Below are 22,678 nucleotides of genomic sequence, written 5' to 3' on the forward strand. Positions count from 1 at the left end.
CCAGCCGGTATCGAAAGTGCTCAAACACTGTAGCACATCCATTAAAGCCTAATATACAATAAGTACAAGTTAAAACTTCAACCAATCATAAATTGGCGTGTCAAAAGAACGAGTTGCATAAAAATTGTGCAATGGCTAGATATTCAATCCTTAATTCATGTAATTCAATTCTCACCAAATTCAAGCTAAACTCTGCACAAGAAAAACATTTTCACTTCGGTTAAATTTAAAGTTAGTTGATAACTTTGAGAGAGGAAAGGAATAAGGGGAACTATTTACCAAGTGCAGTCTGTATATCTCATATTAAACAGTTATTATAATAAACTTCAAATAACGCAAGTGTCGACAAATGCTTTTCAGTTTTATTCATTTTGAGGTGGACATGTTTATAAAACCCTCACATGCAACATATTCAGAGTGCAGCTCAGGAGTCACACATTTCCATTAATTAAAGCAATATCGACTCAGCAACTGGAGCGAGAATATTGTTAAGCGTTAAAGTTGGCTACTTAATCGAATCAATGCTCTGCGGCGTTACTTAATGAACTTGTTTCACATTTAAACTTCTGCGGAAATCTTTACATACTTATGTGAAATATATATGATAAGCACATTTCAATACTTGAAGAGAGGTGGTGTACCAGTAAACAAAATACTGCCTTGAAATTAGCTCAAATTATTAAACGCTATTATATAATTTACCACTCAAAGGAAGAAACTCAAAAAATATTAAATACGAAACACAACTATTATATTTCAAACTGAGTGTTGGTGCATTTCGAAACATTATGGGAGCACAAAGGTTAACAGCAAAATACACATTTCGACGAATAAAAAAATTTTAATTTCGGACTACTGAGCACACTCGTAGCGAAAGAAATAAAGCGGAACTTAATTCCTCTCTAGGCAAACCCTGAATCGAGAGCGGAAAACACGAGATGAGTCCCGTTTCTCTCATTACTCCGGGCGGGCTGGTGGTGTTTTTATGTGTGACCGCCAACACTACGCATTCTGGTTACCCGCAATGAATAAAATGCTCACATGGAAGCACATGGTGGCCAATGCGCTCTAGAAAATTTCACCGGACAATTCTAAAATTTCCCTTTCCATGCGCAGATTCCCGGTCAAGGCAATAGAGGTCTCTGCACCGCCTCACATCCACGGAAAATTTCCATCCCTCCGCGAATCGTTTGCGCAATCTCACGACGTAGGGGAGGGAGCGAGAGATACGAAAAGAAAGAGAGAAGGAGCGATTGCAGCGCCGCGACCCAATATGGCGGAGCGAGGAACTACAATCTCCATACCGACGGAGAATGGCATAAAGAAGTAACGCCGCGTCAGACACGAGGAAATAAAGGAGAAGGATGGAAGGAAGTAAGAAAGATAGACTTAATACGTTTTATAAAGAACTTTATACGTTTCGGGCCAATAAACTCCGCTAGGAAAACCGTCTGAAACAAATGTTACCAAATATTTATTGCACAAAGCCCCATAAAATTCGACTCGAATTAATCTTTTGACCGCGGGAACGAATACTATAATTTGACGGACATTGACCCTAAGCGTCATTAGATAAATGGTATAAGACCTAAATATACTGATATGCCTTTAACATTATACTTCTTAACTTTCACACAGCCGTTGTATACTTAATAGTTCATTTTCTAGAGTGTATTTACACCTAGTGACAAATAGCGCGTTGCATTAAAAGAGTCAGCTACAGAAATATTAATAAAAATATTAATCTACTCAAAATAGAACCATTGCACACAAAATCATGCCGCAAATTTTTAAGTTGATTAGAGAATGTAAACCTTAGCAGACGTGAGACGAATTGAGATATTACGAGAACATTTTGGAACATTTAGCCGATTGCTATTCACTATAATTAATCCATAGCATTAATTTAAGCAGCTTCCTAATAATCATTTCTACAAATCCCGTATTACCCCTTCTACTTCCCTAACGCTCTCTTTACTCATAATGTACAGAATCGGATCACAGTTGAATAGTCGAGTTTTATTTTAAGACATAGCATAGCATCTTTTTACCGCGGCAACTTCTGATTTCCATCTTGATTACGAAAAACGTTTATTCTTAGAAAAATTGGCAATTTATCTATTTAAAGGCAATGTAATACGAAAAGGATAACCGAAAAAGTTGGATTGAGCGGGATAACTCTAAAGCAAAAATCAGGAAAACTTCAATAATTGCATTTTACAAGTCAATTGAATTTTATTTATCTAGAAGCTTCGTCAACATAATTATATTTTTCCTCTTTGCTTTAATTCAGAGCCTTACATAGTTCACGAGTGGTGTGGTCGTAATGGACGGCGCTAAAAAGTGGGACCCGAGTGCAGTCGTTTCATCGCATGGCTTTTGGATTATTCTTATCTCGTACCTTAACGCTTTGATAGCATGGGAATAATGACATAACGAGCAATGCGTAAAAATGTATGCGAGCATAATTTTTATTTTTCAGCGCTAACATACATCACAATCTTTCAGCCAAAGTTTTACAACATGACGGAGCTATAACGAGCCATGGCAAGAAATATTTTCTGCGAATAAATATTTTAACTTTAATTCTTTAGAGAGGGCAAGGGAACGGCGAGGTGAAGTTTTTGTTGGGAAAGGAAGGCGAGATGAGAACAGGAATTAAAAAGAGCCGAAGAGGGAATATCACGAGAGAGAAAGAGAATTGTAAGAAGAGAATGGAGGCGCGTGTGCATTGAGCAAGGCTCTTGAACACCACCATAGGTACGGACATGCACTGTGTGACGGTCGCGACGCGAACAAAAGAAGGCAGAGAAAACAGATGAAGGCGCTGTAGCGAGGAGGCATGAATGCCGCGACACTACCACCTTCTCCACCCTCTGCCCGACGACAGTTTTTTTATACATCGTTTCCGTAGGGGGGCGTGCGTTGTTGTGATTTTCCATGCTTTTCTTCCCCGCTCATCACGGCAAAAGCTGAAAGGTTCTCGAGCTCCCTACCATCCTCTCGAAGCATTCATAAGGCTTTCTTCCGTAGAGCCCTTGACCTCACGGAAGCGAGGACATACGTGCCGTAGGGCAACGAGTGATTTCGTGCCGGTACAATGAGCATTGCTACCGCCTACGGGATGATTTCCTGCGCACACAGAGAGAAGCGGATGCGCTTTTGATCCGAGCGGGGAACGATACACCTGTAAGAGAATGAATGCAGTTAGCGAGTCGATGGCCGCGAGGCTAATTGCGCCCAGTAGTACGGCATTGAAGGGAAAAACAATTGAACCCTACCCGCTAATGGAGGCTATGAAAAAATGGAATTGAGCTAAGTTGAATCTACCTCTCGAGTTTCAGGACAAATGCGATCTTCGTCTTACGGCGATGGCTTTGGTCCTCATCTCAAATCTCTGAATACGACCGCAGGTGATTCGACGTTCTGTGGCTAATAATCTAAAACTTGGCTAAAAGTCTTTCATATAATCTAGAAGTTTTGCTTAACCTTCAATAATTTCACATGATATCTAATTTGGTACGGAATCATTAATATACTTGTAATTGCAATATATTTATTCAATGGACACCGTAGAATTTAACGGAATTTTCCCCGGAAAAAATAAAAAACTTGAAAGAAGATGGCCTTCCTTCCCTGTCAATTAATTGAATCTAGAAACAACGTTAATTATATTGAAAATAATAAGAAATACATAATAAAGCGGTGCAGTAATTATCCAATACTCAAGTGGATTAACTTGCAAAACAACTATCTTCAATGGTCCCAAAAACAAATTTTTAACTCATTCAGCGGTTGCATTTTAAGAGCGAGAACTCACACGCTACAGTACCATCATTACCCAATTTTTATATATTCTATTAGATTAGATATATTTTTTGCATTGGTCTGTCCTTTCAAGAGAGCCGAAGGAAAATTTTCAGTCGTGACCACGGACTTAATTATATAACTATATAACTATAATATACTGATTGACTATATACCAATCGTGCATATTATTATGGTAGGTGCGCGAAGTTCAGATCATTTGGCTGTTAAGAAGTCAGCCAATCGGTGAAGACCTTAGGTCTGACAAAGCAGCGAGAGAATATAATTCAGAAAAGCTATAACATAAAAAGATTCATGGCATTATTTATCAGCGGCTTAACATAAACGTTCCCATGAACGTCGTCCATTATAGTACACCGTGAGTCATTTGTTTTCAATTTGATGCAGAAACGAATTTCTTTTTCGTTACACAGCCTAAAATAAAAAATTAAGTGTTGATGTACATTGGAACGTACATTTTCATAAAAATATAAAAAAAACATTGCATTAAAGTCGTAAATCCTTTTGGAGCAACACAACCCACTCTGCCTCAACCGAAAGGGCTAATTAACCAACGCTTCCCATATAAATGCCCAGATGATCTAATCTGATAGCCTTCCTATAATAATAAATGCCGTCAACGAAAGTCATTTGGAAAATCCGAGGTTAAATACGGATTTCCATCGCAAGTTCACAAAAAGATGAGACCGTAAATAAATAATAACTGCTTCTCCGCTGATATATCAAGATTATCAAAACAGCTGCATCGTATCCATAAATGAGTGGAAAAATATGATTACTTTTATGGAATAACTGGTAATGTCATGAATCGTAGGACAGTACGATCGAGACATTAATTTAAAACACTTAATTAACTCTTTATAAAGCGCACAAGTACTGAAGGAGGAAGTACAATTGCGAAAGGTATAGTATTATTCAGAAAACTTCGTTCACAGACTGCGCACAAATTGGTTGCATATATCGTAATCAACAAACGAAAAAAAATCAGACTGAACTGTGACCTCGTGAACGAGAGAAGAGCCAGCATGTAATCAGTTGAACATGGCTTACCAAAGGCTGCTTTGCACTGTCCCTCTCACGAGTAAGAGGACCTCCACGGGGAGTTCCCATTAAAAACGATCCTTCTCAAGAGCCCTAAAGGGACAAACGGGGAGGATGACGAAATTCAGCACCCCCTTGTTGAACTCCGTCGCCATGGGGATCAAACTGGACAAACAGCAAACAGTCGGCACGCGCGCAGCAATCAAGGTGCCTGAAGGGAAACTGTACCACGAAAAGGGGTGCGCTCAGTAAGCGTACAGGGTCAGGGGAACTGTCAGGACGAGGAGAGCGCAAACAAACGACGTGATCCTTCATTCTCGGATTCCAACCACCATGAAAATTAACGCTATCGAAATCCCACGTTTACAGCAGCTATTTACACGATATAGCACCTTCATAGTTAAATCATTATGAAATAACCTAATTTTTTAAATTTGAACGACTAATTTTCAACCTTTTTTTCTGCTATTTACGGGTTTTCACAGAATTAAAGTGATGGCGATTTCATTTTGACTTCACAGAGGCTAAGAAGATGAGAAAAATCAAATAGATATTTAAAAAATTAAACATTGTTTACTCAACTTCGTTCGTTTTGATGGAAACTTTCTCCAATAACGGCGATAAAAATGCTATAAAATCGTGTACTCAAAACCGTAATGACCAGACAAATTATAAGCAGGATCATTCTTACTCATCGGAATAAGTGTTCAGGAAATCGTAAATAAAATTCATTCGTGATACTGGTAAGAGTTTCCTGATTCACAAGACTCCTTAGCATTCGTATGATTTATTCTGATTTGCATTGTTAAATTGGACCGTATTTACAGAATCATCGAAGAAAATAATACTGTTTCCGGCTAGCACAAAAACTAAAATTAAACAAACAACTTGATGCTATAAAGTTTTCATGAAAGGAAATTTTCTTTAAAACGCTTTCCCTTTTTTCATTCAGGTGGATAAGAGGGAAGTAGACTACGATGCAGTAAAGAAAAAAGGTGGAATACAGACACTTAATTGATCATAAAGGTATTTGTGGAATAGGTAGCGGTGATAAAATCCAATGGAAAATAAAAAAATGGAATTTAATGCCCATAATAAAATAAAACTGTTTCTAATGCTGACCGACGGTCAAAGGAAATATTACCTTCAATCAGAATATCAATTTCAACTGCCTAGGATAAGTCATTATCACGATGCAAATGCAGAGGTGGTAAAAATTTAAATGTTTCTTCCAATTTTCCTGTTCATCTATGGCAGTTTTGTGATGAATTACCATAATAAAAGAAGGAATATTCGCTCAAATTGAGACTGAATGGACTTTTTACCCTTTGAGATACTATTCAACATATCAAAAGTGATGACTTCAGTCAATGAATATATCAATTATTAAAATTATGAAAAAATATTCAGAAAAATATCTCATGAATATTGATTTGAATGAAGTACCTATTTGAAACAGAGACGAAGAATCACTGTTGGTAGCCAACAAAATTTAGATTGGTTAAAATATCTTGCAAATTTACTCGAGAAAGAAATAAAATCTACCCTATCTCGTCAAGGTTCACTTGCCCGAAAAAATCCGGAATGACGTACTGAAAATGCTTTGAAAATATCCTCTATAAAAACTACGCAAATAAAAAATTCACTCAAATAGCTTTTTTTTTTAATAAATAGAAATTGACACCATCAGAGACATTACAATTAAAAAAATTATTATAAAATGACAATAATTCTATGAGATGAAAAACGTTCAACCGAAATTCTTCCACACATACTTAAAATCATAAAAATATACTTTATTGTCTTCAAACTTAGAATACCAATTATCAACGCAGCTCATTCATTCATCTACACATAATCGATTGCGCAAAAATACGAGTAAAAGCAGGAAATAACATATCTTAGAGACGTTATCATATTTTTTAATGCGATAACGTCTCTAAGATATGTTATTTCCTGCATCAATTGCATTATATATCGTCGTTATGGCATTGAAATTTTCACGTGTATCAAATAAAAGATTTTTTTTAATTTTATTTGTTTTTTATTTTTTATTAGCCTTTTTTTATAGCCCCCAACCTTAAAACGCAGAAGTTGGAGGTTTCCTAGGGAAAGAAACTTGTACCTCAACTTTGAACGCGTGGATTACACACGACTATGGAAGTCTTCGATGACCTCTAATCTGAACTATCCCAACCAACCTTCCGACTGCAACACGGACTAAACTGATGATATGAATAATCAAATTCACACGAAAACGCTCAGAGCTCAAGATCTTAAGTTTTTAATAAGAATTTAATGTGTTTTCATATGTGAACCGTGAAGACAAAGGATGAATATCCTTTTCATGCTCTTGGGCCACATGCGGTCGTTGTGAAAAAGGGAGAGGAGTGGAAAAGGTTAAAGGTGACGGTGGTAAAAGATCACACGAGAGGGTGCGAGAGGCAGTGGTGGATCTATGGGGGGGGGGGGGGGGGAGCGGGCTATAGCCCCCACCCCCTTAAGTATCCAATTTACACTAGACAGAGATGTATTTTTTTCCGACCCCCACTACCGCTGGAATTTTAACCCACACTTAGCCCCCTCCCTTGACCCTATCCTGGATCCGCCACTGGCGAGAGGTGTGTGAAATGGGGTGGGGGAAGAGCGTGACACTTGTCACGACCAAGCGTGACGGAATAACACGAATTTTTACGGGAAATTTATTTATTTCATTTAATGAATAAATTACTAATTAAATTAAATCAAATCAATACACTCCTACGATGAGCACACCCATTTCTTATCTATTTGCAGAACGGGACACATAAAATTGTTTCAGGGGCCGCCTGTTGACGAAGTACAGCAAACATCGTGGACCAATGAGGTTAATTTGATTTAATTTATAGCAGACGTAATCCAGTCCTCTATGGTCTCCTCTCTTTTATAGAGCCCCATGTTCTGATAATGAACACTCGAATATGAGAGATAATTCAGCCAAAAAAGTAATTCCACAACACATCTGGCCCATCACACTAACCTCCGAGTTGAGGGAGGCTTGGGTAGCAGGGTGAGGGAAGTACTCCAGGGATTGGGGGATAAGGAGATTTTCATTCGACAGCTGGGAGAGGCAAAGGGATCGGGGGGCGGGGGGGGGGAGGATGGAAGATGTTCGGAGGGGATATCGAGGTCGCGGGAAGGGGAAGATGGAGAGAAAGGTTGGCAGGGGGGGAGGAGGGGAAGTAAAAGGAAAGTAGGGGAGGGGACCAGAGTCGTATGTGCAACAAGTGTCACGTACTTCCCCCCACCAAGCATTCCACTAGCCTCCCTCTCCTCTCTTACCACCCCCACCCCCAAAAACAACCCCTTTTCACCACCACCCCTCAATCCACTTTTGTCGTCACAAAGTGTCACAGGAACGCGGGCACAATGGAATTAGTTCCGTTGATAAAGCGTGAAGAGGTCTTCCGAAAAATCAGGAGCGGAATCAAAAGCCTAAACACATCATTCCCCTCGAACCGTCCAAAAAGAGAGACTCCGAAAGAGAGCTGTGCAACCCTTTTTTTATTCTCCTCCTGCTTTCGTGAGCACGCTGACGTAAAAACATATCCCCCAGCGGGAACGCAATCGCCAGATCACGCATATCCTTTTTCCCGGACTGGCTTTCTATTTCGTCAAGGGAAACTTTTTGAGGGAGGAGCGGTCATAAAAGAGAAGGAAGAACGGCCCTTGTACATTTCTCATCCGACATGAATAACTTGATTTGACTTTAGAAAAACCTCATCTGATGAAATGGACTCTTAAACTTTGGCACCAAGGGTAATAAAACTATGAAAAACAAAGCGAAGTTGTTAAAAAAGTAAATGACTGATAGGGTAATTTATAGAAGCGGTTAAGATTTTAATGAAAGGGGCGAAAACTATTTCTATCACGTCAAGATAAAAAAATATATTTAATGAAAATAATACAAAAGGTTAAATATTTCCAGTGGCACTAGCTTTCAGAACATCACTTGAAAAAAGATAATCAATGATTAAAAAAATATCAAGTGAATGGTGAGGGTTTTCAACAGATGTTTCTTGTTTCACTTTCAGCTTTGAAGAGATTGGAACGTTAAATAACTGTGAGATTTTGCATTACTTTCCTTTGCGAGGCATTCAATTTATCCAGACACCCGGCCAAGATGATAAGAAAGATCACGGAAGAGATTTATGTTAAATTATGAAAAAGAGGTATGTTTAAAAAATTATCATATAAGTTTACCACATCAGAATTTGGAAGGCATGAATTGTTTGCTCACATCATTGAAAGTATGAAAGAAATTCTTTAAGAGGTGAAACTTACCAAATAATTTCACCGAGAAAAATTATTTATAGATATTTACTCCTATAGAGGATTGAAATAAACTGATGTAATATGCAAGGTATCGATATGTAATGAAGTGATTAAAGGTAAAGTAAATAAAAATGGGAAAAACAAATGAAAGTTAGACGCTAATTGTTACGCAAAAGAGAAATGTAGTGCCATAGTAATCATTATAAGGCATGCATGGATATACAGCTATTGTGTGCTGTCCTGACATCCCCTGCCACAAGCCTATTTAGGCGGATTGAGGGTTAGTACGTAAATGTAGATGTGAAGGGGTTGAAGTTATGTAAGCGGATGATCATGGTTATAAGACCATTTCTTGGGCAGAGTGTTCTACATAAAAAGTCCCCAAGGCCAATGTCACAGGTGGCCGATTTCCCAAAGAAATGCAAAAAAAGCTATGACGGGGCAATTTGAGCGGAAACGTTCATCACGGGCCAACAAATCTCCCGCAATGCAGAGCAACGGCGTTTTTCAACGAGGCAGTTGAACACTCGGAGTAGATGGAAAAATAGAAAGAGCGGTTGGACGAGTAAGACATTAAAGAAGGGCACACACGAGTCGTCGGAGCGAGCTATCGAAGCAACGTTTCATTTAATGAAAGGTCAACGGGAAGTGAAAACAGATAATATTTTTAGGTCAAAGAGTCCTCTCAATGTCGTACTAATTTCCTCGACATCCATTTCAATATCTCATAAAAATCGAGTACGAGTCAATTTAAGTGGATATGAAAAACAACTTAAACCGCGGGATAAGCTCCATAAAAAATGTGTAAAAGAAGTTAAAAATTAGGCTAACTTTTGCAAAATTATAGAAATATTTATCTTTAGAAATGCGAGTAATCGATTTTTTGCACGGTCGTTTTTTGCAACTAGCCTTGGAGATAGGTTGTGGGCAATCTGACTAGGATTGAATTTCCGCTGTATCTCGTATATATTTATTGTACCGATTCTTCCCTTAATCTACAATTCGTGACTGTAATTAGCAAAGATTATTCAATTTGTTTTGCATTCAAATTCTCTTGAAATTCTATCCCCTGAAAATAGGGCTGTTTTTGTATATCGACAACTTTACAGCAAAGCGAGCGAAGAACAAGGTCATTCAACAAAAATTGCATGCATTCATTAAGTTTGAAAATAAATTTTGCTCAGACATCGTACAAGGCAGTATTATATACGTAAATATATACTCGAGTTTCCGAGTTCCATATGTTTCAACATCACGTTTATATAAACGTAGGCAGTCAATAAATCATTTTCACACACATGTATGTCACTCAAACCGCAATTAAGAACTACATACCACGAGGCTGCTAACCGGTCAGCCAAAACCGACCACCCACGCACCATTTGCACTAGATGAGATTCATTGGGTAGTCAATTTGGTCTGAAACTCGTTAGCGGGAATCACACTAAGTCCAGCCCATAGATTGTAACCCATCGCCTCAGAGAGAGGTCGTCCTAGGTGGGTTGAATATGGTGATCTATTGACCGGGACACAAGAGAGTTCGCGTTGCGGACCAATAAAGGTCCGGCGGCAGACTGAACGCCTCCGACACACGGAGGAAACGTACCTCGCGATGCAGCGGCGCTTGCGAGCGGTGCTTCATCCCCGGGTGGTCTGCCTTGCGTTGGCTAGGGAGAGAGCGGGGTCTCTCTTTCCGAAGGCCAATGGGAGAGGACGCTGGGGCGACGCACTCCGTCGCCACACTTGCGCTGCAGTCGCGCTGTGTTGCTCCTGGGGCGTCACTAGCTATCTCCCCATGGGCACAGAGAGAGAGAGAGAGAGTGGGGTGGGTGAGGAGATAGGGGAGCGTAAGTGGAGTGGGGTTAATGGAAACCAGGCGATGGGGGGTAAATGAGGAGAGGGGATGGGGTTAAAGGAGGGTGAGGCAGCAGCGGCCACGTGACTGGGAGCGACAGCGCCAAGGGAACCATCTAGAAGTTAAGAGAAATTAAACTTGCATTAGGCAACAAATTTATAAAGTGTCAATAAAGTATTACATTAAGTATTATACGTTTTATATACTTGAATAAATCCAAGTTTCTCCAGTGTAACCGAGTGCCAATTAATACAAAAAGGAAATAAAAGTACAATGAAACAGGAAAAATCGAATAAAAAGGCCCAATTTATTTTGAATATGAAAGTTTTGTCTCATTTATACGGGCTTTTAGAGGTAAATTACAAACGATCATAGGACTTGAAAAATAAGCTAGATTGAATACATGTAGTTGTATTACACAATGAAAAAATACTAAAAATTCAGCTGCGGTTGTTGACTTTCTCTATTTAAAAAGGCATGCTCCTAAACGTGATTTGGATTCTCATCACGCTCTCTAAAACAGTTGCTCCAACTAATATCTTTTGTAAACTCGAAGTGTCTCTACCAACATTTATGGATACATAATACACCATTTTTGATGATTGTGCTAACGTTACGATCATTGTGCAAATATTAAAATTGTAAGTAAAAAATATAACAATTCTTAAATTTCAAACAATTCACGGTGCTTAAAAATCAAGTTACTCTTGCGAATTGCCTAATAGACAGAGAAAATGGAATTTGACCAAATAATGCATTCAATTACGTAACATTGCACTATATTGCAAAAAATAATTGATATTTACATTTCCATTTGAAGAGCATGGGAAATTCCTAATGATCAATGCGTGAGGTAATCATCAATTGATTGTGAGTCTTTTGGAAATATTTCATACATTACGACGAACATAAGAACAATGGCTCAATAGCAAGCACACAGAAAGAAATCAGGAAATAAAACGGTGGCGAGAAGCAGCAAAAAATATGAATGGTTGTAAAGAAAAAATATTCATCTCCGACCACCACCAATACGTGTCCCAAGGCACACTAATATAATCAGCCACGTAACTCCTCAAAGACAAATGGCCTTTGCAGAGATGGAATCAACATCATGGAGCTGATAATTCACTTAATCTAATACGAGGGTCAAAAGATAAGTCTCCACCAGATGGTAGTCTCTCTACCCTTATCGAACGGATAAACCAATCCCCAAAAATTAAACCCCAGTTATATCCTATGGTCACGCAACCCGCCGAACGAAAGAGCACGGCTGGTTGCCGACATGGGGATTGTGGGGGACGCCCGTCGCTCAGACTTGGCAGCGGCGGCCGATGCGACGTTGCCGTCCTGGAGGGGCCGTTGTAATTAGGTACTAGACAACGAAACGGCCATAATACACGCCCTAATGAAAATGGTGCATGATGAACACTATTACCGTCGGCAGGTAATTAAAGAGGGCGATTTCAATTATGATTAAGTAGTCGGCATACATCCCCGCGAAGAAGGCGGCTACACAGCCATAATTCGAGGTGGTCAGCGCCGAGTTTTATCGACATTTTGGTAATCGAGGACTGAAATTAAGGAAAGAATAGATATTAAACACTGGCTGATAGAACGGCAGTAAAGAGGAAAATAAAATGGCGTAGGAGAATAAAAGAAAGTGGATATAAGATTGACCAGCGATGATCCGGGGCAACGTTCAAGGTTACTTTATTATAAAGATATAGGTTTCTCAACGCATCAATAGATATAAAATAACAAACTACCTTCGTCGTTTAAAAATTTATGAAAATTTGGTATAGGGATCAAAGATTTAAACATACCCACATTTTTAACGAAAAAAAAAACAAATAGCGAAAAGCAAAAAGAAATGATGTGGAGTTTGTCATCCATAGTTCCTCCTTAACTCATGGCATACATCAAGTAAATAACGAATTCTTCACAGCGATCTCAAAACTACCTGTATCTGAAGGAGAAAATCACGTCAAAATAGTGAGGTACAGTAACGGATTTACATTGGAAAAGTTATAAGATACGAACAGTTACCTAATAATTTTCGAAACTCAATCCACATCAATAATTAAAAAATAATAAAACCTAACTTGCTGACTTTATTGCTCACGATAGCGAAGGCATGTGCCTTATGAATAAAAGCAATTACAAATAGCATGACGACATCATTAGGGAGGATTACCACTGCCTCACCGTATTGATTTCTATTAGACTGCATAATCATCGCCCGAGGATTTCATTAGCCTTTCATAAACATTCTCCACACAAAAGAGCTGCGTTATTTCTGTGAAACAAGATGAATTGGATAAAACTCACAGGCGTCTGAATACTTTACTTGTTATCCTACTGTTTAATGCAAAATGGAAATAATATATTTCTAATAACAGCATGGAATTTTAAGGCTTGCAATTCAGGCTAAGATGTTAAAGAGAAGGAAGAAAATATTTCTCACTTCAAAACAAAAAGTAATTTTCACAGCAGAATATTTTAATGAAATGGGTGAATTTTCTTTTCTTAGAATGCAATTGGTTGGAAGCCCATTTTCCACTTATTAGCTACGTGATGAAAAGAGAAATACCACTAATAATAACGGTAATTTCATTTACATCGTAAAACGTCAAATACATTGCAAGTAGAGCCCGAAAGTCCTCATATCTCACATATTGTGAAAAATAATAAAAAATTAGCATTAGATGATCAGCCGAGGAAAATTACGTACCCCATTATGCATAAAGTAAACACAAGTATTCACATAAAGTAATGGGTACCGCGAATCGAACTATGTTTCTTATCTCTGCAGCGAAACCTTTACACTCGTAACACATATGTACTACCATTTACCGTAACAGAAGCTTTCTCGTTATTTTTAAGGCTTCTTTCCTCAGAAATGATGGCAAAAAAGCAGAATATGAAATGCGGTGATTGAGAAAATCGTTAAGTTTCTCTGCATTGTTATGAATCCATGTAAACTTGTAAAATACGGCGACGGCAAAGAGATGGAATGGAAGCGATATGTTCTGTACGCGCATGGGTATGTAATAACCTTACTGCCGTAAAACGGCAATAAATTCTAGATTTACAGTACCGGAATCACAGTGACCTCCTGACCCCCCTTAGACATAACTCATCCACAGGATCGTAAAGCGGTACGCGATTCTTCCGAGGCCCATACAGAACACGTTGGAAGGGAAAAAATCGGAATGTAACACGAAAACCCTCCAACCGAAAAATATTTTTCAGCGACACGTCTAAGGCATTAGAGTGGGTACGGTTCGGAGAAGGGCATGAAATGACATGAGGACAGCAGAGGAAAAAATTGGAAAGGTGTCCAAAATAAAAAAAATGACCCCAGCGGCGACACGGACAGCACATCGTAGCGCGAACACGGAAGAGGGCGAGCGACGGAAAAAATAAAGATTAATATAGGCGTGACCGGATTTGACAATTAAAGCACCAAAACGTTTCCTTCAAAGAAGGAAAAGGCATCCCGGAGGTCGTTGAAAATCAATGGCCATTAATTCCAATTAGTTATTAATTTAAAACATCAGTTAAAGGAGTTATATAAATGTTACTTACTTAAAATAGCTTGAGATTTATCAATCGAGGGGGGTGAGAGGCCATGGAGTATAAGTAATTTTTTTATCACCAGAGTGAGGAAAAAAATTTTGGTAAAGGAGAAGAAACGAGATGAACTAGATATTTAGTAATGCATTTGATTTATCACTCGATATCAGCACAACATAGAGAATTATCCGTATCCCTTGGTCAACAAGTTTCTGTCTATTTCTTTATCAATTTCTGTGCCTAACTATTTTAAGAAAGAAAAACACTTGTACCCCTTGGCTTCTCAGCCTCTCACATTACATAAATTACTATTTATTTCCTAGGTAAAAGGGACACTGACAGGAATAAATGGAACTTGAATGTCAAGGCGTCACAACAAGGCTAATTGCTTAACTCTGTATATCGAGTCAATAGCATAATGCGAATCTGGGGTAATTCTACTGGCAATATTTTTAGCAAGGAATAGGTCTCAGCTGGATTGGCTCCCTTATCATAAACTCTGGGGATATTGGGAAGAGTTCATTTGTAAAACAAGCTTGAATCCATTATGAAGGGAATAAAAAGCTTAGCTTCCATACTGCCAGAAATATACGCAGCCTTTCTTGTCACCGACAAATTTATCAAAACGAAAACTAAATCTAAAAACCGGAAAGTTTACTCTACATTCCCATTCTTAAAATCCTCTTCCTCATTAGCGACGCCAATTCCTAAAATTTTCTCTTGATTCCTCAAGCGAGAAACCATTTTACTCCTGATGACGAAAGCAATCAGGGCACACAGGCGACATAAAAGAGCACTTTTTGGAATAACTTCACCATCAGCGGAACTGAATGGAAAGCGGAGAAAATATTAATGGATGATTGAGCGATAAATAAATCCATGCATCGAACTCCGCGGTGGGCAAACGCGAGAGGGGGAAGAGACGTAAACGGGAGAGAGGGTACGATTCGAGGGAGGAATATCGGAAAGGGTAGGGGGAAGGGAAATGGATGGATGGAGTGGTGGGGTGAGGGTAACGGGACGAGGGGGTGTGGGGTGAAGGTGGAAAGAAGGGATAACACAGCAACGCTCCCGAAAGTGCAACCGCAGACGCGAGAGCATAGAGGGGAGGAAGGCGGTTCGTGGAAATAGGGACAGAATTCGCCGGAAGAGGCAGCGCGGGCGCGTGTACAAGCCCGTGGGGGGGGGGGGGGCGGAGGTAGTGTGAGAGAGAGCATGCGGGGGAGGATAAAAGGGGGAAAAGGTGGGGTGAAATTTATAGGAGGGAAGGGGAGTAGGCGCCTGGCGAAAGGCGCCACCTGACGACCTCTGCAGTGATTGGGTTGGTGGGCGAAGGGCGGGCGTGTGAGGGGGGGGGGGAAGCAGAAAGGAAGAGAAGCGAGGGTTGGAAAGGGAACGGAGGGGAGGTATGTAGGCGAACGAAGGGAGGGGTGGGAAGACGCATGCTGCGAGATGACGTCACTGAGCACATGGCCACCGAGTGCGACGCTCGGCCGCTAGGGCGGCGTCACCGTCGATCACCCCTCCCCTCCCAAACCCGTCTGTTTTATTTTTTATTATTTTCAACTCGGGTCGCTTCTCGCCTATCCTCGTTGCCATATTTCGGTCGTCACCTCCTCTCCCTCCTCCTTCCACCAGAGGAGCCCCCACACTACCATCCATCCCACTTTGAAGTGGAGGCGTGAGGTCATCAGAGTGACTTCTGAGTGAGGAAGCAGGACGCTTCCTTCTCCTTCCAAAACTCTCTTTCCTTGCCTCAACTGACGGGCGAAAGAGAGCGCTGCGCTGCGGGCGGGGGGAAAAGCTGGCGCCAAACGTGGGGCAGAATTGCGGCATTGGCGAAATGGAAGCGCCGTAAAAGCATCACCAAAAACTGGGTATAAAAAAGGCAAAGGAAAAGAAGGAGTCGGAGCCAGCACATTCCTTCAGGGCCAAGGTTTTCAGTTCGGAATGCATATCCAGAAATTATTGGTTTTTAATTATGCTTATCAAGATCATGTTCTTTCTCATTAGTAACTAAATAGATTCAACTTATTTTCCAACATCACGAAACTTGTGAAATTGTAAGCTTCGCCGTATTTCTGGTGACAGTAAAATATTTCAGTTTCATTTTTGATATCATGAATAAATTTCGGTATATTTAAAATAGCCTGATTTGAACCACTTTCTGACGCCAAATACTTCAGTTATCTCATACAAATCTGCTCGCTAGGCCGTTGAATATATTAACTTAAGGTTTAATGATCCATATAATTACGATAAAACAAAACATTTAGCCTCTGTTACGATGTAATATTAAGGTAGTTTCCTGTAACAAGCAGATTTAATCAACAAGAACTCAACTTAATCCATTTCTATAATTTATCCTTAAAGAGGGTGTTTGAGCATTATTCATCTACATGATGCCAGGGCATTTTCTCTCAGCTAAGCACTCTGTTTCAGAGATCCTTATTTAGGCAAAGGCTGAGTAAAGAATGATATCCCATTCAAACACAGGGACTCAATGCTATAACAAGCTCGCTTCAGTGCTTCTGTCAGGTTTCGCCTTGTCGAAAGCTACCACGCTATACATTTATTTCAATGGCTTCACACAAATCCCCATTAAGCTTCGAGGCTCGTAAAAAAAGAGTAGAGTTCCATCGATTTTATAGTCACGTGAGAAAATCCAACGCATAAATTATTGGTAACAGTGCAGAGGGATCCCTGTCCATATATTTCGTCGAGTGACAATTGAGTCACAAGATAAAAAAGTGTGGAAATCGTGATAAAATGACTCTCCGTTGCATTAAATTGGATAAGCCACCATTTTATATTTTCACGGGAATAAAGCAAAAATTTACTTCAATTCGAGAGTAAATTTTATTTCGTTCGCATAAAAAATTGTGGTACAGAGATATTTTAGCTCTTTTAAGTTGATCTCGATGGTTAAACGTTAATTATATAAGAAAACAGAACAGGTATTTTACTAATTAAATATTATACCAACGAAACATTCTTACGTACACCAATTGCCTGGGAAAGGATACTGCGGAATAAGAAATAGGTTGAGTATGAATGACAACGACACTCATGGAGAATAATGTACTTTATTCATGGCAAGAGGGAACAAAGAAAGCATAGGATATCATAAGTTTTTCGCTATAAATATGGATGAGAAAATATAAAGTAAAATATGTTGCCATTGGTGACCTAAAAAGTTCGCCCGGAACTTTCACAACCTTAATTTTCTGGTTGAACTAAAAGGCAAACATCTCTTAAAAGAAATAGGGATATTTAAATATTCAATGAGCGAAAAGAAGCCATTAACACTCGGTATTTATTAACGCTTTCGATGCATACCTGTTTTTAGTACATAATGAAATGCTTTACATTTATTAAAAATTCATTGAAAGCCAAGGGCTTTACAAGTGTTTTAATGGCATGGGATAGGGCAATTTATAAAATAAATAAACTTTGTACGTTAATTTAGGCTGACATGAAATTGCGTATCAAAATCATCAGTTGATGATACATTTCCTCGAAAAGCAGTATTCATCATCGGAGGGTTCGTACACATTCTAAATAGCCGATATTCTTTTAAGTCAAATGTGTTGTTGAAAGCGAAACAGTACGATGCTCTCACTGATCAGCAATACGGAAATGAAAATGAAAACTCATACACGCATATTTTAGGCTAAAATGGCAATTTGCACTTCAGATTACATCGATGAAATAAAGGACAATGCAAAATTTAGCAATAGAGCTACAGAGGGGGGACTCAATGCAAGAGAATTCCGGCAAAGGATGCAAGATAATTCTCTTTTTGTAAACAAGAGCGTTTCAATTATTACCATTATGAGGTGTAAAGCATGCACGAGAACCAATGAGCACGGTATTATTACTCGAAACTCCATAAAGTTAATTAAAATCCCATAAGCCTTCATTAGCGTTTGTGCCGCCGGGCTAAGCTTCCGGCTGAACATATTCCACCACGTAATCAGCTGTATACAATCACGGCCTAACTCGTGTACTTACAAACTTGTTGCGCTTCGGAGCAGGAATGGGGACGCACTATGTAAAGCGCTTGAAAATGCGAAATTTCGATGGCAAAAATTGAAACCGGGTTCCAACTGGTCTCTAGATGTTTTCAATCAACCATTACGTTTCGGTTTCTGACAATAATGTAATGGCTAGAAACTACTACAGGGATAATTGTCTCTAAGATAATGATATCGCTTAAGTGAAACTAAGGCGACACTCGAGGCAAACCAATAAAAATGTGATTTTTACCTCTTAGTCTAGAATGGCGCTGGCAGAGAAAACGACGGATAATGCCACGGGAATGCTAACTCAGCATATTAAAAAGGGCAGCAGCAGTGAGCATCCAAGCCTAGCAACAGCGTAGACGTCGAGAAAATATCTCTGCGCAGTTCGCAGCGTCTATCTTGGTGGTGCGGTTACCATCCACTATTATGAAAAACGAAGAAAATGAAAAAAAAACAAAAATTACGTTCCAAGAACCTTTCATTTTCCAGAAGAGATTTACAACGCACGAGCTTTATTTTCCAGCCTAGCAGGTTAGAAAAAAATGAGTTATTTTTTCTTTTGTGTATGCTAAGCAAATGGGAACCTTACGGCCTGGGTTGAAAGGAAAGGGGCTCGTAAGGAAAGAGAGTGATTCAGCGTAGAAACAAGGAGTGGTGCTCTAGAAAACTCTTTTTCCCCCTTTTTCCACTCCTCGTGTACCCTTACATCCACCGCTCTTTCCTCATTTTCCAGTGCCTACTTGTTTCCACGGGCTCTCCGCTGTGTTCCTACCGCATCTACATAAAGTAATAACAGTTATAATTCAATTTCTCTCACGATATAATACCAAATTACTGCCTTTGCAAAATTTATCAACGAAAATAAAATTAAAGTCCTTTTCAAATCAACTTAAATAAGCCTAACTTGAATTATAATTCAGACTAATTTATAATATATAATCACAGCACCAAGCGCACATAAATCGTGAAATCGATTATAGGGGGATTTTGGGAAAGAAATTTTTGCAACAACTGACTTTCTTTAGTCTAGTTACGCCATTTGAAGTCATATTGAACAAACATCCGACAACTCTCCAGAGTAACGCCAAGTTCAGTGTATTTAAGTAATTGTAAAAAAAGGATTTAACATTGATATAAAATCTCGCTAAATGATTTTAAAAAAATACGTACTTCCACTCAAAATAACAAACGATTTTCTACTTGACTAATTACAAATGCCCTCAACATATGCAAGAATTAATGAAAAAAGTATGCGCTGGAATGTTATTAAGAATAGACATTGAATTGCATTGAAAATACGGAGAAAACTTATGGTGAGTAATCAAGAATTTTGAGCTTAAATAATATTTACGAATGAATACATTTATCAAGGAGGATAACCTTTCTAAAACATTCAAAAGGTAAGTTGACTCTTTCCATTTGGCAACATCATATTTAACCACCTTTATCATCTCACTAACAGATGAATAGGCTATATTTGAACGAAATGTTACCTAGGTAGGGTATAGGGGCTAGCGAATCATCTTCTAAGTCTTAAGTCTATACTCTGATAACTAAATAGTAGCTTCAAAGGAATTTTGTTGTTTATTAACCCCTCAACTTCAATTAATACCGGTAATAAATACATACAAAAACAATAACAACGATGTTAATAATAATAACATGATTTGATCTACAAGGATTTTTCCATTAAGAACACAATGGGGTAATGCAATAAAATATGCAATATAAAATAATATATATACACAAATAAACAAAAAAATTGTAAACCTTTAATGCAACTCGATAAACGACAGAGACCACAAGAAAATCTCTCAAATCTTTACTAAATTGAAAAGTAGTTAGGAGCCATTCTCATTTTATTGTATTTCCGCAGCGGTGGCGGATCAGCGCGATCGAATTTGGCTAGCCACCATCCAAGAAGTTAACCGTCGGAAAAACCATCGCAACAGCGAGAGAGAGAGAGGCAAGAAGAGAGGGCGAGGCTTCATGGCTGGTCGTAAAATCGTCACAACCCCTCTCGCCTGATTACCCACGCCAGGGAAGGAGGCTGGGGAGGTGGGGGAAATCCTCGGGCGAATGCAGTTCCCCCTATCTGACGGCCATCGAGGTGGGAGGAAAGTTCCCAGAGGGCTGTGCGATCCCCTTTAAAAAAGAAGCCGTCACAAAAATCCCTCCAAGATCCACGCCCCAAGGCGCTTCCCCTTCCATCCCCTGCTCCTGTTCCTCGCTCACCCCTTCCAACAATAGCGCGATAAGCTTAGCGCAGAGTAGAGGCGCAGAAACAGCAGGCCTTCAAGCTTCAAGAGGAGTGTAACCCTCTCGAGAGCGAGGAAAAAGTTTTATCGATACATCGACGTAATTATATTGAATTTAAAATAGGTCTTTCCATTTACCCAAAGAGACTGCATAGAGGAGGCTCAGTTCCATCCCATAGAATAGGCTGATTTCTGTTGCCACTTCAGTCGCATTTTAATCGGCTTACAATGAGCGCAATGATGATGATCGAGGTGATGAGCGCAATTTGATCCACTTTTTTTAAACAATGTTTTGCAGCATAATGTTTGCCATTGCGAGGAAAACATTGAAAAGTTATGAATTTGATATATCACGTCTTCATGGATATAATTTGCGGTTTTGCTCCCATAATTATACCTTATTTCCCCGTGAAACTCGGGTCAATGTGCCCGTCAGCGACGCGAATGGCGACTTTTGTGAACCCATTTAAACGTACAGTTAGTGACAACACATTTGGAGGCCGACTTAAGGATCCTCTTTTGTAATATTCCCGGATTTACCGATCAAAAAGTCACTCACTCAGTGCTACAATCCCAAGGTTGGTTTGGTAGGGTATGGGTGGTTCAACCCCGACTAAGTCACTGTCAAGGGAACATTACACATTCAGGGTCGGAGTACCAGGTCATTCCCTGGGCTACCTAGTGCTGCTAGGATTTTTTTGTCGAGCGAGTCCAAAGCTTTTACCCAGATTTAAATCCGAGATCCATTGATAAGGCTCTACTCATTAGACCACCAAGTTCCACAGATGACGAAAGTGCAGAGTTATTCAAGTTTGGTTCAATAAAATTAAATATTCAGTCCAAATGTGCTCTTAGTATCATTGTAAAGATGCTAGGGACATTCAATAGGGCTTGCACAATGACTCAGGTACCTTGTTAATAAAAGTCTAAACTTTTAAGCCACAATATTCATCGAGTTCTGACGTCAGGACTCTTAAAGCCATGAGAATTTTCTGATATGGGTCAATTTTTTCTTCACTGGGAAGTCACGTAAATTCTCTTATCGCTTTTGCAGTTATTGTACAGTTTTAGGATACTAATTAATAAAGGATGAAATTAAGAAAGCGCTAAGGCCAAAAATGTGTTAAACGATATCATTAAGCAACTCTGCACAATTGTAACCATTAAGTAAAAGTATTAGAAAAAAGGCGCTGAGGCACTGAACCGATCGCGGTAAATTAAAATGCGTGGAATAGCACAATTGTTATGTTTCCGTTAATATGAGCTTCCACAGTTGCATCGCCAAAAAATGAAAATATTCAAGTTCTAAATTTTAAAAGTAGTATTTCCATTGCCTTCGAAATACAGGCGCTATGCCTTATTCCATTTCACAAAAGCACCATTATAGGTGCCTACGGGGTAACGTCCTCATCCTGCAAAAAAAGGCGTCGGGGGTTCGAGTCCCGCCTCTGTAGGTTGCCTCTAATCAGGGCATGGTTGTTCTTACACATGTACTTGTTAAATTTGTTGAACACCCCGATGTAAAATGACCAATATGTGCTGTATTCGGTAGTATGGAAATAAATAAAAAAAGAAAATGTTTCTCCTGAAAATTTTCCGCAAATTATCGGTCTCCACAATTAAAGCTGAGAAGCAAAGCAAAGATTTCGCGCAAAGCTAGCCTAAGAGAATAGCGTGGAAGGATTGGGGCCAGGAGGTAGGGGTAGATAGGGGTGAATCTCCATGCCTAACATTGCCACTCTCCCCGATTGTTATTCTGCAGGCACACATTCTCCCACCGA

At 39.3% G+C, this 22,678-nt stretch overlaps 1 long non-coding RNA gene across 1 annotated transcript in view; it reads right to left on the minus strand.

Annotated features, from left to right (window-relative positions):
* Positions 1-22,678, minus strand: part of LOC124157825 — a 180,592-nt gene that overhangs the window by 77,573 nt on the left and 80,341 nt on the right. Inside the window, exon 4 of the long non-coding RNA XR_006864657.1 lies at positions 10,790-11,153. This is a non-coding gene — a long non-coding RNA (uncharacterized LOC124157825). The remainder of the gene's footprint in view (positions 1-10,789; positions 11,154-22,678) is intronic.

The sequence above is a fragment of the Ischnura elegans genome, chromosome 4 (genome assembly GCF_921293095.1).
Source record: "Ischnura elegans chromosome 4, ioIscEleg1.1, whole genome shotgun sequence".
Taxonomy (NCBI): domain Eukaryota; kingdom Metazoa; phylum Arthropoda; class Insecta; order Odonata; family Coenagrionidae; genus Ischnura; species Ischnura elegans.